General features: G+C 43.3%; 1 protein-coding gene across 1 annotated transcript in view; it reads left to right on the top strand.

Annotated features, from left to right (window-relative positions):
- Positions 1 to 3,040: 3,040 nt before the first annotated feature.
- SMPD3 (sphingomyelin phosphodiesterase 3) overlaps positions 3,041 to 20,862 on the top strand; it is a 248,842-nt gene continuing 231,020 nt past the window's right edge. Inside the window, exon 1 of the mRNA XM_074968581.1 lies at positions 3,041 to 3,288. The gene's annotated coding sequence lies outside the window, so the exon portion shown is untranslated. The remainder of the gene's footprint in view (positions 3,289 to 20,862) is intronic.

Raw genomic sequence — 20,862 nt, 5'->3', positions numbered from 1 at the left:
AGCAGGGTGGTATGCAGGTATGAGCTAGTCTGCCACACAATTCATGTCTGCGTAGACCCTGCTGCAATGCTCTAAAAGTTCCCTAGTGCATCTTCATCTACTCCCATTTCAAAACAGATCAAAGCACACTAGAGAACATAGTGTGAGGCAGCAGGGTTCACAAGGACACTATCTTTCACTAGATTGCCATGCACTACATATACATCCCAGCTTGCTACAAACTAAGTGTTTGTATAGACTAGCCTGATGTGGCACTCCAGGTCTGAGAATCGCTGGACTAGATATAACAGCATAGTGAACATTAACCTACCCACCTCCTCAAGGCCTGACTCCATGGATGCACCTTCTTTACTGGTCCAGTACTAGCAGGGGAGACTGCCATCAGGACTCATGGAGCCATTCCTGACAGAAGTTTGGAAAGAGGAGAAAAGAGATGGGGAGTCAGTGTGGTCCCTATGTGCTGGAAGAAAACATAGTAAACTTTCCTGACCCTCTGTGTCAGAGTAGTCTATGCAGAGGATAATGAGGCCCAAAGGAAGTTTCTGTAGCTGGGAAAATATAAAGAAAACAAGCTGCCTACTTGAGTACACTAATCCTATAATTTCCTGCATCTCGGTTTATTTTCAGTACTATTTCTGGAAAAGCTTCCTTTGGTCCTGAAAGAAAAGAGGGGCAGGTGGGTATAAGGCAGTTTAGATAGCCTTACCAGGGGAGTACATAGCAACTTGACATATACATTTCAGGTCCTGTTTCTTCTAAATAATGAAGTTAAATTTAAAACAAACTACTTTTAACACCTAAAAAAGGCTGTAACATGCATGTTGAAACTTGCCAAATCTAAGGTTCAAACAGTTGAAATAAATGAGTTGTTCAGTACATTTCCATTGGTTTTGGTCAATATTAGGTGATTATGAAATTAAAAAAAGACCCTTTTCTTTAAAAATGCAAGCCTCTCCCGCCTCAATTCCTACTGTAACTTGATTTAATTTTTAATTAATTAGGGACCTTAAATTGTAACTACCAAGCACAGCCCCCCATTCTTTTCTTTTGCAGTCTAATGGGTAGAATGTGTATGTCTGGCAGGACTACTGGGTTCTATGCCTAATTTCAACTCTGCCTCAGTTTCCCCCACTGCAAAACAGTTACAGAACAATCCTCACTGTGCTCTAGAATGGCCTGGGAAGCACTGTATAAGTGTCAGTATTTAGTGATACTTATCTACAAAACAGTAAAATTCAGCCTGGAACAATTCTTCTTATAAATTTTAAATTCCAGCTAAGTTTGCAGAAACTTTCACAAACATTTTGATTAATACTGAAAATTGATTAAAGGTCTAGAAAACATGACCTATGAGGGAAGACTGAAAAAATTGGGTTTGTTTAGTGTGGAGAAGAGAAGCTGAGAGGTGACATAACAACCTTTTATGTACTTGAAAAATTTTATCACAAGGAGGAGGGAGAAAAATTGTTCTTCTTAACCTTTGAGGATAGGACAAGAAGCCATGGGCTTAAATTGCAGCAAGGGCAGTTTAGGTTGGACATTAGGAAAAACTTCCTAACTGTCAGGGTGGTTAAGCACTGGAATAAATTGCCTAAGGAGCCTGTGGAATCTCCATCACTGGGAATTTTTAAGAGCAGTTTGGACAAACACCTGGGTTGCCCACTGGGTTGTCAGGGGTGGTCTAGATCAATGGTTCTTAACCTGGGTGCATGCACCCCCTAAGGATGAGAGATGCCCTTTCTGGGGATGCGAGACATGCCAGATTTTTTTAGAAGGTAAATCATCGAAAACACAAATTAAGCACAGACACGTAAGGACAGCTACGTTGTTTCATCAAACCTATGTATTTATGAACATTATACGTTTTTTAACGATTACTGTAATATACAAACAAAAAATATATCTAGGTTTAAAGAACTGACCTACTTCAACGATTTTTGATAAGGGGCGCGAGAAGATATTTGCAGACCCAAAGGGGTGCAGGCTGCAGTAAAGGTTAAGAACCACTGGCCTAGAGCAGACTTAGTCCTGCCTTGAGCGCCGGGGACGGGACTAGGTGACCTCTCGAGGTCCCTTCCCGTTCTACGGTTCCATGAAGTATTACTAGCCCTCTGCAATCAGCTTCAAACCCGTGCCTTGTATTTTCAACATGGTTTTATTTGCCCTCTGAGCCTTTAGGGGTCACGTTTTTTCAGCTCTCCTGCGCAACACCGAGGACTACAACTTCCGTTTCCCCCCCTCCCCCAAGTAAAAGCTAAGACTCTGTCGCACCACACGAGGAGCTGGGCGGGGCGTTTATACCGCACACCTGCTGCCGCGAGCCGCCGGAGAGCTGACCAGGCACGGGAGGCGTTGAAGAAAGCCGGCTCTGGCGCTGCAGGTAGCTTGTTCTGTGGGTTTTTGGGCACCGGCCGGCCGGCGGGCGGGCGGTGTGAACGGAAGGGCTCCACCGCCCGGCAGCGGGGCGCCGTGGCCTGGGCAGTCCGGCTCTCGGCAACAGGCAGAGGTCGCACTGGCCTGTTCCCACTGGCTCGGGCTTGCCCTCGGGCACGAGGCTGCCTTCAACGGCCAATTTACCACACCAGCGGCTACCCGGGCACGCGGATCAGACTTCTTCCCGCCTCACAGACGGGCATGCTGGGAAACGTAGGCCTGGCCCCAGGGCCTCTCCCAGCGACCCTCCCCCGCTCGTTCCGCCTACTCAGGCCGAACGTAGCAGCCTGGCCAATGGCTTCCTGAACGCAGCGTCCCCGAGTCAAAGGACTACAAATCCCAGAGGCCAGCCGGAGCGGCCGCGGAGGCTGGTGGGAGATGTAGTTTCTCCTTCAGTCCTCGGCACGCGAGGTGGCTCCCTTTAGGCAAGCAGCACGGAGAAGGAAGGAGCGCGGTCGTGCCCGAGTTAATCCGCGGGCCGCAGCTCCGGCGGCGGAGTCAAACCGTGAGCTCGGCTCTGGCGGCGGCAGCGCTGCCCGCGGAGAGAGGGGGGGCCGGCCCCGGCCCCGGCCCCGGCGCGCGCCGATAGGCTGCGCGCTCCGAGGCTGGCTCCGCCCGCGGGTCTGTGTGGAGCTGTTCAGCGCCCAGGTGCTGAGTCTCCCGCTCGCTCAGGGAGGCTTCGGTTCTGCTGCTCTTTCCCCGGGACGCTGCCACGGGCTGCGATGGGACTAGTATCAAATCGCCTCCGCCGCCTCCTGCAGGCACAGTGAGTGACTCCAGCCGCCCCTCAGCCCCGGAGGGTTGGATGCGGCAGCCTCAGCGCCCCACTTGCTTGGGGGGGGACGGACACCCCAGGTAAATCCTCCGCCTCGCGGCTTTGTGGCTGCGAGGCTCAAGTCCGTACGGGGCATTTCGTGATGCCTTTGAGACAGAAGAGTGGATTCTCTTAGGGGAGCGCTTTGTAGTGCACCACTGGGAACAAAGCTGCACGCTCCATATGCTTTTAAGCAGTTGCATTATTTTAATTTCCTGAAAGGGGAGGGAGGAGGAAGAGGTTGAATCAAAATATGCAAAAAACAGTGCCCTAGCTGCATCTTGCAAACCCTCTCATGTGTGCAGTGAAGTGGGTTTTGTAGGGCACCCATGTTTGCAAATTCGTGGTTAAGCAGCATACAAACGAAATGTAGCATTTGTGATCTAGCATTAGCTACAACCTAATGCTGTAGTAAAGGTTGCAAAATGGTTTCCTTGTGTACCCCCATTATCGGTAGTGATTGTATGATTTTTGCCCACTGCAGAAATTTCTAATTCGTTCCTGTCGTGGTTGCTAGCAACATCAAGTGGCTGAGACAGGCTAGTGAATGTAGTTCCTATGAATATGAATCAGAAAGGGGAGGGAGAAATCCCTCAAGAAATCCCTCAAATATATTTAAGGCCAAATGTGAAGTTACCTATTTGGTGAATTCATTCTGCTGACATCCATTGTGCTTCTATGCCTGATGCTTCACACTTCCTCTGATGGTGTTGGGTGGTGGAAAGGGAGTCGAATGTGAATATTGAACATGCATAATAAAGCATGGTGTGCCTTTAACTGTTTCTTTGTACCGTGGCATGTATCTGCAAAGGGGCAGTGGTTTCTAAACTAAACAAATCATATGCTTTGTCCCAGACCAGTCGTAGTAGGTGTAGTAGATTGAGGATATCTCCTTATTCTTCAATTTGGGGATTATTTCAGCATCTGTGAAATAGTAAAGCAACCATAAGAGGTTGGCACAGTGAAGTGCTTATTTCGGGTGTGGATAATGAGAATGAAGTTCAATCTAGGATTGTTCTTCCAGCAATACAAAAATCATGCAAATGTTTTCTGTGTTGACTTAAGCAGGGGAAGATGCAAACTGAGAGGAATGCATTGCTTACTTTGAGAGAGCCAAATGCAATTCAGTTAGCACACTGACATATGTTCTGTACTCTTCACATTCTTCTTCCAGGCCATAGTAAGAAGGGATTTGTGAGTAAAGTAGATTTTTTTTTTTTGTATTGCTCTAATGTATTGTTCCAGAAACAAGTAATATAAACAGTTACTGGGAATAGTAATGCAGTTCCACTTATTTTAAAGTCAAATAGATGTGCCTAGTCTTAGTTTCTATCTTATTAAAGGCAGCATATTCCAAGTAAAGATTTTTGCTGTATTTCTTTTCATTATTGACTGAGAGTCAGCCATTTTTGATGCACTTGTGATTTTAATGTCCACATAAGTGTTACTGTAATATTTAAATTCTAGAAGAAAGGACTTTTGTTTAGTTTATCAGGGCACTTTGTCTAATGAGCCTTATGTGCATGAGCCTCCAAGTGCCTGAGATTTGTGTAATTCAGTTTGGCAGTAACTTAGTACAGCATGCAGGGTAAAACTAGTTGAAGTGGATTCCTTTTTTATCATGCAGAAAGACTAGTTAATCACAGTTCATAGTAAGTCCAATAGAGCCATTGCACGTTATAACATTTTTTTAATGTTTTGCTTTCTTTTTAAGCCCATTGTACAAATGGCTTATAAAAGACTTATTGTTTTATAAAATAAAAGCATGCTCTATGCTTGCATAAAAAACTAAATGGAACATCTTGGGCTCTATACTATATTGCTTGCACACCTAAAACTCGCATGACTTCTGTGACAGTCTTCGGTGTACAGAGCACAGGATCAAGCTCCTTTTGTGCAGTATGCTTTTAAAATCAGGTACAATTTTTGAAAATTGCAAGTAGGTGTAAGATCCAAAGGGGTGGATTTACCTTACTACAGGTAAAATTGTTAGACTCTTGGCAGCCTTTTATGTTCCCTTCCAGAAAAAATAATGCATATTCCCCATAACTGCTCCTTCCTTTCAATAAGCTTTTTACATCAGTAATTGGGGAAACTGTGGATTGTGATTAATCATTTACAATTGCCATGCTGCTGAATTTTCTCATATGGGTTCATTAAAGGGAGCAGATTGAGAGGTCTGTCATTTGGCTCTTAACTCCTTTGGCTTGTTTACTTAATGGTGGTAACAGTGTCTTCTCTCTGACTAAATTGATTCATATCTGAATACTGAAATGCCATTATTTACCTATAATTTAAAAGGAAGCAGTCAAGTTAAAAATAGCCCCCCCCCCTTTCTTGGATCATGGGACAAAGGTGGCTGCTTATAGGAGTTGCTGGGGCCACTTTAGGTCCCTCTTCTGACTCACTACTGAATAGCCTCTGAGGAGCCATTAAAATAGCTGAGGGTCAGCTAAGCAGCAGGTGTGCTGGCCACACCCTTTCCCAAGAAACATTTCCTACACTGAGAATTGAAGAGTGGCATAAAGGGAGCTCCACTTGCTCTTTACCTCTTAGACTTTCCTTATCAGGCCATTTAAAACAGCTTTACGGCTGCTTTGTGGTACTGAGCCAATGCAAAGTTATCTTAATAGGGCCAAGGATATTTTTAAAAATAAGCTTCCTTACCTATGCTGCCCCCAGATAATTAAAACAAAGCATATATTGCACAACTAACTTTTCATTATTTCTGCAGTTTACCTTCATTTCTCTCAGCCTGGACAATAACTAGTCAGCATCCATCTTGCATGCAGATTCTGTTTCAGTTAATGTCCCTTTCCAGTTCTCATGCACTAACTAGCATTATGCAGGAAAGTTAAGTTGCAAACACTGGAGGGAAATGTTTATTTAAACAAAGCTTTTTATACTGGACTACTGAAGTCATGGAAATATTTATTTTGGACTTAAGTTATGTAAAAGCTGTTTTTTCAGACACTAAATGTTGTGCCAGAACCAAAGGGAAATATCTTTAAAATGATGTGCTCCCATTTATTATTACAGTTAATCAGGGTATGTAGCTAGGAAATAGCAGTTTTGATTAATACTGTACATCCTTATAAACAGGCTCAGTATAAAGTGTGCATGGATGCTGTTGGAAACCAGTGATTCAGTATGTCTCAATTACTAGAAAAAGTGACAGAAAAGCATATTTACTTGGATACCGAACAATACCAAATAAGTAGTGCAATATGTCACTCAGTATCTTGTGTTTAAACAGAGGATATTACTGTTCCCTACCTTCCTAGAGGGTGGCTGCATATAGTGAATGTAATTTATTCAGAAATTCAGTTCTGAAAGAGAAGAGGCAAATAACTCCCATGTATTGTACCACCTGTCCACCTCAGTTTAGCAGTACGTTTTGCATTAACTTTAATTAATAGTTAATTAATAGTTCTTATCTGCTGTAAATGTTCTTATTGTTAGTGTATTTACACAATTCTCCCTTCAAGAAATTAATTTAAAGGCTCAGTTCACCAAACACTACTGAGCACAGGGCTTACTCTTGCGAGAGAGGTCCTGTTGATTTTAATAGGAGTAATCTCATTGGAACTATTCAGGGTAGTAAGCAGTATTTTCAGTAACATTTGTGGGAAAGGGTCCTAAATCAAGAACACTAACTTTGGGATTATAAGGTATTGGTTGTAAACCTAGACCCTTTTACCGGCAGATTTTGAGTAACTAGAGGCATTGGCTTATACGCTGTCAGTGCCAAGTCTTGAGCATAAAGTGGTTTGACTTGAGATGTCCCGGTATTGCTGTCAAGCTGTCTAGAATAGCTCACAAGCATGAGTGCCAGTCCCAGGGCAGACTGTCAAGGAACTAGGCACAAATCCCAAGCTGGTGGTATGTTCTATAATTAGATTTCACCAACCAAGTGTGAACTCTTCAAGCACTATAACAGCCTTAACATGGAGTCACAGATAGTCTCCCTTTGGGCACTTCAGTCAATCTTGCCACCCAGGCAGGCCTGCCTTTGTGATAGATGCCCTTACACCAAAAATCACAAATATATTCAGGTTACTCCCAGTCCCATAAGACCAGTCACTTATCCCTGGTCTCTTACCCAAGACAATGCTTTACTCCTGGGGGAATTCTGTGCCACTGCTGAATGCAGAATTTATGCGCAATTAATGTTCTGCACAGAATTCTATTTTTTACCCTGCAGAATTGGTGCTGCAGAGCTGCTGGCCACCACTAGGGGCTGCTAGACTTGGCAGAGCTCAGTTCCCCAGCTCACAGAGGGAGGGAAGGGAAGTGGGAGCTGGAGGGTTCCTGGCAGCTGCCCAGCACATCCTGAAGAAAGGAGGTGGTATTCAGGAAACTTCATACAAGCCCAGTCTGACCAGCATTGGGCTGTTTCTCCCCCGGATAGCTGTGGGTGCGGGTGTCTGGCCCCATAGCTTGGCTCTGGGTGGAAGGGGGTGTGGGTGTCTGGGCTGGATGTCTAGCCCCATAGCTCGGCTCTGGGGAAAGTGGGGGAGAGTGTTTGGGCCAGAGGAGGTTCTGTGCAGCCCCCTCTACCCTCCTATGTGCCCCCTCCCAGTACGTGCACACACCCCTCCACCACCACTCAAATATCCCTTCCAGCATCCCCCTCCAACTTACTCCCCCTAAAGCTCCCTCTGCCCCTCCTCCCTGGCAGTATCCTCTATTTGGGAACCTCTATATGGTAACCTCTATATAGCAGAGTGAAAAAACAAGAATGAACTAAAGACCAGAGGGGCAGAATTTCCCCGAGATGCACCCAGCTGGCATGTATGATACACCCAGACTGAGGTGCCCAACAAAAGCATAACAGAAACAGGTACTGGGTTGTTGTAGAGGTTTCTTTAACTCTCTACTCCTGGTGGAATCTTTTTTTGTTGTCCATATTGTTATAGCCATACTTGCTGACAGGTATTTTGAAATAAATTACCAAAATAATTGACAGTGGCATGATTATATTGGCAAATAAAATATGCAGACTTTTTAAATATTGTGTGCAGAATTTTTAATTGTTTGGTGCAGAATTCCCCCAGGAGTAAATGCTTATAGCCAATCCTGTAATAAACTAACTAAAAATGTATTAACTAGAAAAAAGAAATGAGTGATTTAAAAGGCTAAAGCAGGTAAAACGTACACACACAAATAAATTAGTCTTAGGTTCCAAAAGATGATAGTAGCTGCTATGTATGTCCTTTAGGGCTAACCCAAAATAAGTAGCTTGGAGATCGCTTGCTTAGAAATATTGCCCTCTCCAGATACTAAGCCGTATAGTGATGATGATTTTTCTTGACAGGGATTTTATTTGCTTCCCCCTGAGCTCAAGCTGATGGGATGAGGGTTTGAGCATGTCTCCTCCACTTCATGGGTGTTAGGGGAGCAATTAAAAAAGTCTTTTCTCCACTGATGTTCCACAATGGCTTGTCTAGTGTCTATAGGCCTTCATTTGTTGGGCAGGAGATGACACCTCTTCTGGTAAGTTAATATTTCACAGTTGGTAATGGTTTTCTCTTGATGGTGGGGGTTTACAGTTTTAGCCCTGGTCTACACTGGGGGTGGTGTGGGGTGCGGGGTCGACCTAAGATACAACATATGCAACATAACCTGGTAGTATGCGGTCTGCAAATCAAGAGGTAGAAAACATCTTGACTCCATGGAGTTCTGCAAATACTTCTATGTGAGGAAGAGGATGGCTGTCAGTCGCAATAGCTTTATTTGGCTCCCTTAAGTCCACCCAAAGGTGAATGCCTCCACCCTTCTTCTGCGTCACTACTACAGGTAAAACCCATTCCAAGGAGTCGATCTCTTCAATAATGTCCTTTTGAACAAGTTTTCTAAGTTCCTCTGAATCAGCTTCCCTGACTGAAAACGGTAAGCGCCGTCACTTCTGTTGTACAGGCATCACGTTATTCCTCATTTTAACTTTATGCAGAAACACATAAGCACAGCGGAGTTTCTCCTCAACCTGGTGTTGGGTCCCAGCTGAAATTGGTGTGTGTACCGCCAGAGTGCTTTGCTGAGGGAGATCAATTTGTCCATTAACTACCCTGAAATTTAAAGCAGCTAATAAATCTCTGCCAAGGATAGGAATGCCTTTGTGGACAATGTAGAACTCTGCAGTTACACAGCAATCGCCAAAAGTAACTATTGCTGGCAGGCAGCCGTGTACTGGAATATGGTTTTTCAAATAGCACACCAAGAGAAGTTTGGGTTCAATAAGAGGCATATCTTTAAAGTAATGCAAATAGATGGAATCAGGTAGTATAGATACTGCTGAGGCAGTGTCCAACATTAGCTAAATAGAGTGTAATTTGCCTGAGGGTATGGTGGAAACGTTTACAGTGCACTTTATCTGTCCTGGAATATGTGCAGTAGTGATTTTGTCCACACTCAGCACAGTAACATCTGGTATTGTAACTGCGTGCACCTGTTGATTGAACTGGCTGCTGCGACATACTTTAGCAAAATGCCCGATCTTTTTGCAATGATTGCACTGAGCTACTTTTGCCGGACATCCTGTGTAGCTTGCAAGGTGTTGTGGGGATCCACAGCGAAAGCATACTTTTACTATATTTTGAATTTGCTGATTCGGTGATTTTCCATTAGTTTTCCTCTTGTAATCGTTTGTCTGCAGTGATAGTGAACTTTTCTGCAAAGGAGTCACAGCCTGGACTGTGCCTCCTGTATCCATGCTCGTTATTCTGGCTTCAGCTGTAGCTGACTCAATCTGAGTAGCAATGGTTATTGCTTTTTCTAGTGTAAGTTGTGGTTCTAGAAGTAAGCGTTCTCTTATAGAAAGCATGGTGGTTTTCTCAATGAGCTGGTCTCTAATCATCTCATCTGCCATATTCCCAAAGTCACAAGTTACAATCAGACTCCTCAGGGAAACAATATACTGCATTATAGTCTCCCCTGTTTTCTGCTCACGCTGGTGAAATCTGTAGCGATTAGCTACTACATTCACGTTTGGCACAAAAAAGTTCTTTAATGTAGTGAGTGTAGTCTCATATTTATCATCTGCAAGGGGAAAAGTGTAAAATATACACTGCCCTTCTGCTCCAAGGCAGTGGATTATCATAGCACGCTTTCTTACTTCAGAAATCTCTGTAGCAATGATTGCAAGCAGATAAGTCTCAAACATATGGATCCAGGCAGTAAAAGCAATTGGAGGCTCACCTGGGCTTTGCAGAAAGGGTGCAGGTGGGTTCAGAGGCAGAAGATCCATCCTCGTCGCCAAAATGTTGTAGGAACGAGGCAAGGTACTACAGACTTGAACTTTATTTTTAAAGTGGAAACCTCCTCTTTTCCAAGCTGCTGCTGCACCCTCAGTAGCTCTCACTCCACCGCCTCAACTTCCCCCCCCCTCCTGTTTCCTGACTCCCAACAGCCAGTGCTCACAGTTCTAATAATTACAAGCAGCATCTAAACACCACACACTGGTAGAAGAAACAGTCCATAACTTGAGCACACAATAGAGTGTGGTATCTTAAAAAATGACTTGTATGACAGTATGTGGTAACTTTATCTTGGATGGTTAGAAGTTTCCAGGAGAGATCGAGGCAGCCGTCTGGAGACAGTGTGTCCAAGAATGGGACTGTGCCTAAATTGAAATCGAAAAGTCTGAGTGGTTTCACTCAAGAACTCCCCTTTTAATGTTCATTTTGAGGCCCGCCTGGACGGGACCCATCTGTTCATCCTCTATCTAGTCATCAGTAACCAAGACACTCTCTTGGTCCTAATGAAGTGAACGGTAAGGTTCCTGTTGACCTAAATTAAGCAGGATCAAGTTATTGCAGGGTTGCTGTGCAACTGACAATATCACCTGCAAAACCCATAGCAAAGACTTGAGGGCCTGAGAAACGAGAGCCTGAAACTTAGGCCAAAATTCTAAGGCTTAGTATGTAACTGACCAGTATGCTGTATGGGAGGGGATGCTGTGGCAGCGTGCCCAATGTGCCTGCCTATGTAATTATTAGTCCTTCTGGCTGTCAGCCTAGGAGGTTTGGTGTTAAGCATTATTTTGTATTCAGTCACTCAACTTCATGTAGTTGGTATAACTCAGTGCCTGTGCCCGGGCAGGTAACTTTTTGTGACAGCTGTGCAAAGCAACCTATTCAATAAAACATTTTCCAGTTCAATTTTTCCACTTCTCTTCTGATACAGTGGTATCAAGGGGTTATAGCAGGTTCTGTTTCCACCTTTACCACTCATTCACTATTGGTAAGCAGCTTGCCAGAGTTTTCAAAAGCAACCACTGATCTTCCGTACCCAGCCTGAAACATGTTGCTCCGGACTCTTCATATATACTGAACATCCACAGCTTCCATTGACTTAACTGTAGTTATAAGTGCTCATTGCCTCTGCGAACTGAGGCGCAAAAACAAACCATCCAAAATTAGTGGCCATTCGTGGAAAGCTTGGCCTAATCCTCTAAGAGTCCTGCCTGTAAAATATGCTCTTGGGGGAATTCTGCACCAAAAAATAAAAAATTCTGTAACAAAAATTACCGCGCACAGTATTTTAAAATTCTGTGTATTTTGTCAAAATAACATAACCACACCAGTTTAAATTATTTTTGGTCATTTATTTCAAAATACCTGTCAGCAAGTACGTCTGAATGGGAGTGGAGGCACAGGGCCACATGATGACAGGGGAGGGGGTTCAAAGCTGTATAGGGACAGAGCTACATAGGGACACGTTCAGGAAATGTTTTTTGACAAATAGATTTCTTACTAGGCATATTAGTACAGAATTCTGAGTAATAATTCATTTAAACTACAATACAGAACCATATTTCCCACACCCCTCAGAAGCAGTGCAAAGGCTTGGGGGAGCCGGGGGTAATGGAGTAGCTCAAGGAGAGGGAAGTAAATTGCTGAGAAGGAGCCTGGGTGTGAACTTGGAGGGTTGTTGGGTATGGGTGGGAAAAGAATGGAACAGTTTGTTTGTTTTTGCGGAGCGGGGAGGGATTGTTAGGGAGCTTCCCCCATGCAGATTCTGGCTGACACCTAGCCTTTCCCATTCAGTGAGGCACATCTACCCTTGTCCATGTCTGCTGAAGGTGGGACAAGAAGTAATGGCTTAATCTGCAGCCCAGGAGATTTAGGTTAGATATTAGGAAAATCTTCCTGACTATAAGGATAGTTAAAGTACAGGAAGTGGTGGCATAAATGTAAAGGGAAGGGTAAACCCCCTTAAAATCCCTCCGGGCCAGAGGAAAAATCCTCTCACCTGTAAATGGTTAAGAAGCTAAAGGTAACCTCGCTGGCACCTGACCAAAATGACCAATGAGGAGACAAGATACTTTCAAAAGCTGGGAGGAGGGAGAGAAACAAAGGGTCTGTGTCTGTCGGTACGCTGTTTTTGCCAGGGATAGACCAGGAATGGAGTCTTAGAACTTTTAGTAAGTAATCTAGCTAGGTATGTGTTAGATTATGATTTCTTTAAATGGCTGAGAAAAGAATTGTGCTGAATAGAATGACTATTTCTGTCTGTCCTTTTTTGTAACTTAAGGTTTTGCCTAGAGGGATTCTCTATGTTTTGAATCTAATTACCCTGTAAGGTATCTACCATCCTGATTTTACAGAGGTGATTCCTTTACCTCTATTTACTTCTATTTCTATTAAAAGTCTTCTTGTAAGAAAACTGAATGCTTTTTCATTGTTCTCAGATCCAAGGGTTTGGGTCTGTGGTCACCTATGCAAATTGGTGAGGATTTTTACCAAACCTTTCCCAGGAAGTGGGGTGCAAAGGTTGGGAGGATTTTGGGGGGAAAGACGTGTCCAAACTACGTTTCCCAGTAAACCCAGTTAGAGTTTGGTGGTGGCAGTGGATATTCCAAGGACAAAGGATAAAATTAATTTGTACCTTGGGGAAGTTTTAACCTAAGCTGGTAAAAGTAAGCTTAGGAGGTTTTCATGCAGGTCCCCACATCTGTACCCTAGAGTTCAGAGTGGGGGAGGAACCTTGACAAGTGGTTATAAAGAGAGGTTGTGGAATCTCCATATTTGAAGGTTTTAAAGAAGAAGTTAGACAAACACCTGCCAGAGATGGTTTAGTTATACTTGCTCTTGCCTTAGCAAGGGGGATGGGTTAGATGGTCCCTTCCAGCTCTGTTTCTATGATTTAAATCAGATCATCATCATCAAGGGCCATACTCTATCAGTCTGCTGGTGAAATATAGCTAAAAATACCACTAATGCAGTACAAATCCTAGGAAAAGTGTCTTGAGAGCTCCTCTGATAATTAAGGGTTTTCTGAGCAGTTTGTATAGGACAGAACTTTGTCTTGTATTTACTATAGTCAGTAGTGAAGATAAATTGCTGTCTTGCGACTAAAAAGGCACTGGCTTGGTTTGTATATTTTACTACTGCCTTATAATTTCAGGGTTTATGTACCACAGTTCCTCAAATCTGCTAGCTGAGCAAATGAATAGAAGATGAATGGTTTCTCTAATGTGGCACAATAATTGGAGGAGCCCTTTCAAGTAACTCAACCACTATCTAGTTAAGCAATAATAGCAGCAAAAGTAAACTGCATGTGGGATTCTAAATACATATTGGTAAACCCAAGTTATAATTCACATACATATTGAACGCTTCAAAGAGTTGCTTTAAAAAGACTGAGTCTGAAAAGATACTTTTAATCACAGGATCCCATTTTACCTTCTTTTGACTTCATTTAAAGAAGTTAAGATTACTGTAATCTCATTTGGAAAAAGTAGCTTGCTGCCTGTCTTTTAGATGTAGGTGGGGCACAAACCAAAACCCCAGATCCACTCACTAGGATTTAAATGCTCTCATTTTGCTTAAGTTCAGATCTACTTTCAAACTTTGCAGTTCAGACCCTGTTCTCCTCCTGGTCTCAAGTTGACCAGGCATGGGAGGGCAGAGTGTTTCACTATGACAAGTGATAACAGATAATTAACAGCTTCATGGCTGCTGGAGGCCAGACAATGACTGCACATCTTTGTGCCACTTTTCTACAAGCCACAGGGGCCTTGATTTTATTTTGGGAAATGGGAGAGGGTTTGTAAGGCTGGTGTGATCTTTTGGCCATCAGCTGATCGATTGCACCTAAAATATCTCTTCCACAGAGCTGCCACTGCAGTCTTTCATGTAGCCATCCAAGCTAAAACCTAAGGGGTCGGATGAGCTTGAGCTCAGGTGGAAAGCACAAGGCTCTGCCAGAGCTGCAACATCCACAACTATTTCTAAAGTGCTAGCTCAAGGCTTGCTAGTGTGAGTCTGGGTTGGTAGGCTCACTCCCAGCTGCAGTGTAGGCATTTCTGAGGGACATATTGGTAGGCAGATGACAGGATGCAAAAGAAATCCAGCCTCACACTTACAAGAGGAGCATCAGAAGTGCTGCATCCAGGCACCCTGGGAAGGTTGCGGGGCGGGGGAGAAGGGGAAATCTGCCCTCCCTCATCTTCAACAGCCATCTCAGTGAAGGGAGAGGGGACTTCAGAAGTTGAGAGGAAGTGTGGACAACCTCACGGAGAGGGCAGACATAATGGAGGAGGAGAAATAGGATCTTTGCAAGACAGAAGATGTCTGTGTGGTCTTTTGATGGATGGGAAGTGGCGATAAAGGACAACATGCAGAGCGGGTGAGGGACAGATAATACAGGGGCTGAAAGAAACAACAGACGGAGCAGGGTGAAATGTAGGTCCAAACCTAGTATTGGAACATGCGAGGACTGGGATTGTGATCGAGTCCGATGCAGGGAAAAGGGGAAGGCTCCTTGCATCCTATTCCCCACGGTGTGTACTTGAAGAGGGAGCCAGAGCCTGACCTTCTATCACCCACCCCTGAAATACAGCCACTGCTGAGCAGCAGTTCAACAATTGTTCAACAAAGCAAAAGCCACACACCACTTTAGGATAGGAAATTAACTCCACTCAGATTAAACCACATTTATGTTCAAAAGGTTAATGACCTGACAGACTGGTTGGAGTACTATTACACTCTAAAAATGCCATGGAATCTCTAAGGACCACAGGTGTTTAGGAGCTTGGTTTTTCATCCCACCAGAGAGGCACTGCCATCACAACAGTGCTCTTTAGCATCATACTGAGACACTGGTTTAGGACTGCCAAAACAAGGGATCACTTACGATATTGTCTAAAGAGATTCCAAATGTAATGAGAGGCAGAGACTAAGCCAGAGATAGTTAACAATCTTTAATGCCAGTGCAAATTCAAAGGAAATATTGTCAATATTTAAAATTATACGTTAAAAGTATTTTTAGACTTCACATCAAAGTAACTTCAGAGAATTTCAAATTAAGACTAACAAGTACCATTAAACATTTATATTGGTACTTTTCTTTTACTCCAGATTGCATGACGACAAAAATAGCCAGTCTCTCCTGAGGTGTGGAGAACAGATACCTCACAAACCACCATCCAACCTGTTATGCATATTCACATCTTGCTTTGAGCGAGCCTTTCCCAGGTACTCTTGACTTAGAGCTCTCTTGATCAGAACAAGAATGGGTGATGCACTGTCTTCTTTGGCAGTAGGAGGGCAATCTGCCTTTGTGCAGAAAGAGAGAAGTGTATCTGCCAAAAAAAAAAAAATCCTTAATATTCCATATACTCTGCAAGGTGAATTATTATGCTTAGTGTTTTCCTGTATAAACCACATTCCCTTCCTTTTGAAACAGGATTTTTAAGGTTCCAGGACTAGTACCATGAGAAAAGAATATGCAAGAATGTCCATGAACTTTGCACTAAAATCTGCTTTTATACCTAATAAAGGCTAGTTTCTATGATAACACCTGCATAAATGGCCTAAAATACAAGTAGCAATGACAGTTCTGGGCTGGGTGAGGGAATCACTTCAAGGAAACATGCACATGAGCTGGTTTATTTTTACCTTCCGTTTCATGCAGCTGCTGGGTGAAATTTTAAGGGCTGTATTCACTGTGTCTTGGCACATTATTCTCAGGTTATTGGTTATGTTGGAGAGATTTCCTATGCTGATATTACATCAGAAATGTTTTTCTTGGCAGTGCTACATGGTGTGGGTTTTTTGTAGTGGAAATCTGCACTGAAGCATTTGTTGTATGATGGTATTGGCTGTTTGGCATGTTCTTTTGCATATTTTTATCCTTGGATATAGCAAACACACAGGGTGGTAATTTTGCTAAATATGTATTTTGAAGATAGGCATATCATTGGGTTCCACTCCTTACAGTTCTGATTGGTATTGGTTTTAATGGTCCTCCAGGGAGATAGGCATGGATTAATTTGCAGATAATGACAATCTTACAAAATTCTACTTGCCTGCTCACTAAAGCTATTTTAAAGTATATTTGATTTTGTCAGCCATATGTTATGAAAAAGAACAAGCCAACATTTAAACACAGTTCTGGACTACTACACTCCTTTGCCTGTGTCCCCTTTTTAGCAATCTTATGCATCTCTCACTTGTACATCTTTGTCTCTTTTAGGTAAGATTTTTCCATATCACATGTAGCTCTCCAACTGTCACCATTTTAAAGATGTTACTATGAAGTATATTCTGCCATGTTTACGTAACAATTCTTTAAACAAGTGATGCATAAGGCATTTTCTATGGATCAAACTCTTTGCATAATCTAACATAATTGATTCTTTTTAAAGACTGTGGATTAAAAAAATATGGCAAATACCTTACCAGATAAATGAGAAGTATGCTTTATATTACTGTCACCCCAATATTTATTAAGCAGTTGCAAGTACTCTGTCAGACTAGCATGTTAATTCCCACACTACCCGCATGCATCAATAGACCAGATTTGAACAACTGTGTAGTGCCATCTGATTTAAATTATATTGAACTAATTGGAAGTTAGTTGCATAGTCTACTACTAAACATTCTCTCATGCTGAAGTATGTTTAACTTTGAGGACTGAGAATGTGAGATTGAAAAACACCAGTAGAATGAGAAAAATAAGTGTCATTGTTTAAGAGTAAGATGGAAGTTCTAATACTGAAAGAGTTGTTGTAGGTGTCTAAGGTGTTCTAGGGAATCATATGTTGGTTGTTTATTGCTTCTGCTTTAAAGAAGCTCTGGCTGCTGACACTGATTAAATTCAAACTACATAGAGATAACCACCACTAATAGCATAACAAAAAACCTTAACATACTAGCTAGTGTATACAGCAGCATAATATACCCCCTTCCCATTCCACCCAAAACCCTGTACCTTCAGCCTGCCTCAGAAGCTCTGTCAAATAGAATATGAAACACATTTGATTGGATGAAGACTTGTTTTCATTCTACCCTAAGACATAGCAGTGACAGGGTAGGGTGAGTCATGAATGTACCATATAAGTTTATTGAAGTCCTCGTGGCCTCTGACTGACTTCTACTCGAGCTCATGTATGAAGGATGTACAATTGTGGCTATTTTTGTTTCCATCTAAATTCCAAGACCTTGGCATAAATAATTGCTTTTATCTAGAAGTGATTTTAGGTTGATAGATCGTGCACTGTAGTGGTATCAGACCTTGTCCACAAGGAGATCACTGCTTTTTTCCTTAGTTTCTAAGAAGACCAACTTCAGAATCATGTCTACTGGGTCAAAATAGGGTTTACAAAACTTGACTGTCAAATCATCTCCTGGAGAAGTACTTTTTTGTCACTTTAACTTCTTCACATGAGAAGAAAAGTAGTACTTGTGGCACCTTAGAGACCAACAAATGTATCTGAGCATAAGCTTTCGTGAGCTACAGCTCACTTCATCGGATGCATTCAGTGGAAAATACAGTGGGGAAAGCTTATGCTCAAATAAATTTGTTGGTCTCTAAGGTGCCACAACAAATTTATTTGAGCATAAGCTTTCCCCACTGTATTTTCCACTGAATGCATCCGATGAAGTGAGCTGTAGCTCACGAAAGCTTATGCTCAGATACATTTGTTAGTCTCTAAGGTGCCACAAGTACTCCTTTTCTTTTTGCGAATACAGACTAACATGGCTGCTACTCTTCTCATGTGAACAGGTTTCAGGGGTTCTCCATGTCTATCAGGATCTACTACTTTTGATGAATAAGGGCAGCTTTCTTCCTGCCCCTGGAGCAAGGGAAAACCAGGAACCAAGTTATAACAGGCACAATTGATCACAGGTCTCTGCCCACGGCATCACAATTATGCACTGTTTCTTACTCAGGGGTGTGGTAAATCTATGATCAAGCTCCTAGAAATTAACACTGGTCCTAGAATTAAACCCAGCTCTTCGATGTCCTCACACAAAGTGCTGACCACTGGGCTGGTCCTTCAAACAAATGTCCTGATTCCCTGAATCTCTCCCAAAGATTTCTCTTACTTTTTAATTCGTCTGCTTAACTTTACATAGAATAGGCCAACAGAGATCAAAGATGTTCTGTGTGCTTTTGTAGTGGTTTGAACACTGTACTGCAGATATTGGCTGAACCATAACAGCAGATTTAAATTTTCTAGCACTTTTCTCCCAAAACATACCCTAAAAGTAGAAAGCAGGCATGTTTTAGAGTAGCAATCAATTTAGACAACTACCACCATTCTGGTCTGCTGAAATTCCTCTTGTCTGGGGCTCGGGCCTGCCAGGGGCTGGGGCAGCCCAGGGATTGAGCCAGTGGCCTGGGGCGGCGCTGGGGCTGGCCTGGGGGTTGGGGTGGCCCGGGGGTCGGGGTGGTGCTCGGAGTGGCTGGTGCAGGCCAGCCAGTGGCTCGGGGTTGTGCTCAGGCTGGCTCGGGGCGGGCCAGCTGGCGGCTCGGGGCGGCTGGGCTGGGGCTCCTCTGGCCATGGGAGGAAGAGGCTCAGGGCTCTGGAGGGTGAGGGTGGGGCTTCGGGCAGAAGGGGTGGGGCTGGTGGGCTAGCCTCCCCAAAGAGGGGGGTCCACTTGCCACCCATGTGAATGACTGTTTAAGAAGAAGTTCAAAAAAATGCATGCCAGTCAGTGTGGAAATAAAATGACATAAAGGGCTCAGTTTCTGAATGTGCCCTAATTCAGATGTGCAACATTTTGTGCACAACTGAACTTGTACATAATCAAAACTTAGTGCAGAGTTGCATGTGCAAAATTAAAAGCATGATTCCAGTTTCTCAGACACTGAAGCATATTCTATCTATATGCCCATTTATAACCATTTTTTTGTTCTTGTTTGTACAGTGACTAGCAAAGTGGGGGTGCTGGTCCATGACTTGATTTCTGAGGTGCTATCGCATTACAAATAACTCTGCTGTATACCTACCTTTCTGCTGGATTGCTATATCTAAGTCTTAAACCATTTGTGTACTTGGATTAATGCAACACCAATTTCTAATCATGTACTGGCACAGTTGAATGCTGTAGCTTCTTGAATGCTGTAGCTTCTTGATTACCTGCAGCTTGTTTACCAATCACCTTAAACACAATGTAAATGCATACACAGATAAATAGAAGAGATTTACAATAACAAAGACAGGCTTGACTACCTGCTACATCTGTAGCAATTGAAAGTTAACTTCATACCCTAGATCAGTGGTTCTGAACCTTTCCAGACTTCTGTACCCCTTTCAGGAGTCTGATTTGTCTTGTGTACCCCCAAGTTTCACCTCACTTAAAAACTACATGCTTACAAAATCAGACATAAAAATACAAAAGCGTCACAGCACCCTTTTACTGAAATGGCTTACTTTCTCATTTTGTCTGTATGAAATTTTAATTTGTACTAACTCTGCTAATGCTTTTTATGTAGCCTGTTGTATAACTCGGAAAAATCTAGATAAGTTAATATACCCCCTGGAAGACCGACGTGTACTCCCGGGGTACACGTACCCCTGGTTGAGAACCACTGCCCTAGATTGCAGAGAATTTCCTGTTTACGTCATCTGCTTGCACAACTATATGTATACTTTCTTGAAGTTCTAGCCATGGAGCTAGGAGCTACAGGTGAATAGAGTTAAATATGCCATGAAATTGAAATTATTTTTTTGAAGACCAGTGTCAAAGATTTTAGCTTTATTTATGAGGGTAAAATGTTATTTTTCTTGGTGGTGATCATATGATATTCTTTTCCTTTATCTTTTATGCAAGCTACTTGACAGGAACAATAAGCTTAAAATATTGAGATGGTAAATGTAAACTTAAGTCAAACGCTAACATTTATTTTAGATTCCTTTGGGCTTTATTTGTTGATTCTGAGAATTAAAATTAGTTCATAAGGATTGGTCCTGTAGTTAAGGCTGTGGGTCTGTCATGGAGGTTCCAGAAATCATGGATTCCATGACTTCTGCAGCGGCCAGCAGCAGCAGTAGTTGGGGTGTGTGGGAGGGGGCTAAGGGCTGAGAGTTGGCGAGTACAGGGGGGTGCTTACTTTGGGGGGTGGGGGTTCCCTGGCTCCTCCTGGCATGGCCTCCCCGCAGCTCCTAGGTGGTGGAAGGTCTGGGCACTGCCCACACCCACAGGCCCTGCCCCCGCAGTTCCCATTGGCTGCGGTTCCCGGCCAATGGGAGCTGTGGCAGCCAGCGCTTGTGGCGGGAGCGGCGGAGCCCGTGCCCTGGCCCATTGCTCTGCCGCCTAGGACCTGCAGGGACGTGGAGCCAGGTAGGAAGCCCCTGCCAATACCTCCCCACCGCCCTCCCC

Source organism: Natator depressus, chromosome 12 (genome assembly GCF_965152275.1).
Source record: "Natator depressus isolate rNatDep1 chromosome 12, rNatDep2.hap1, whole genome shotgun sequence".
Classification (NCBI taxonomy): Eukaryota; Metazoa; Chordata; order Testudines; family Cheloniidae; genus Natator; species Natator depressus.
This window is presented reverse-complemented; position numbering and strand designations above follow the sequence as displayed.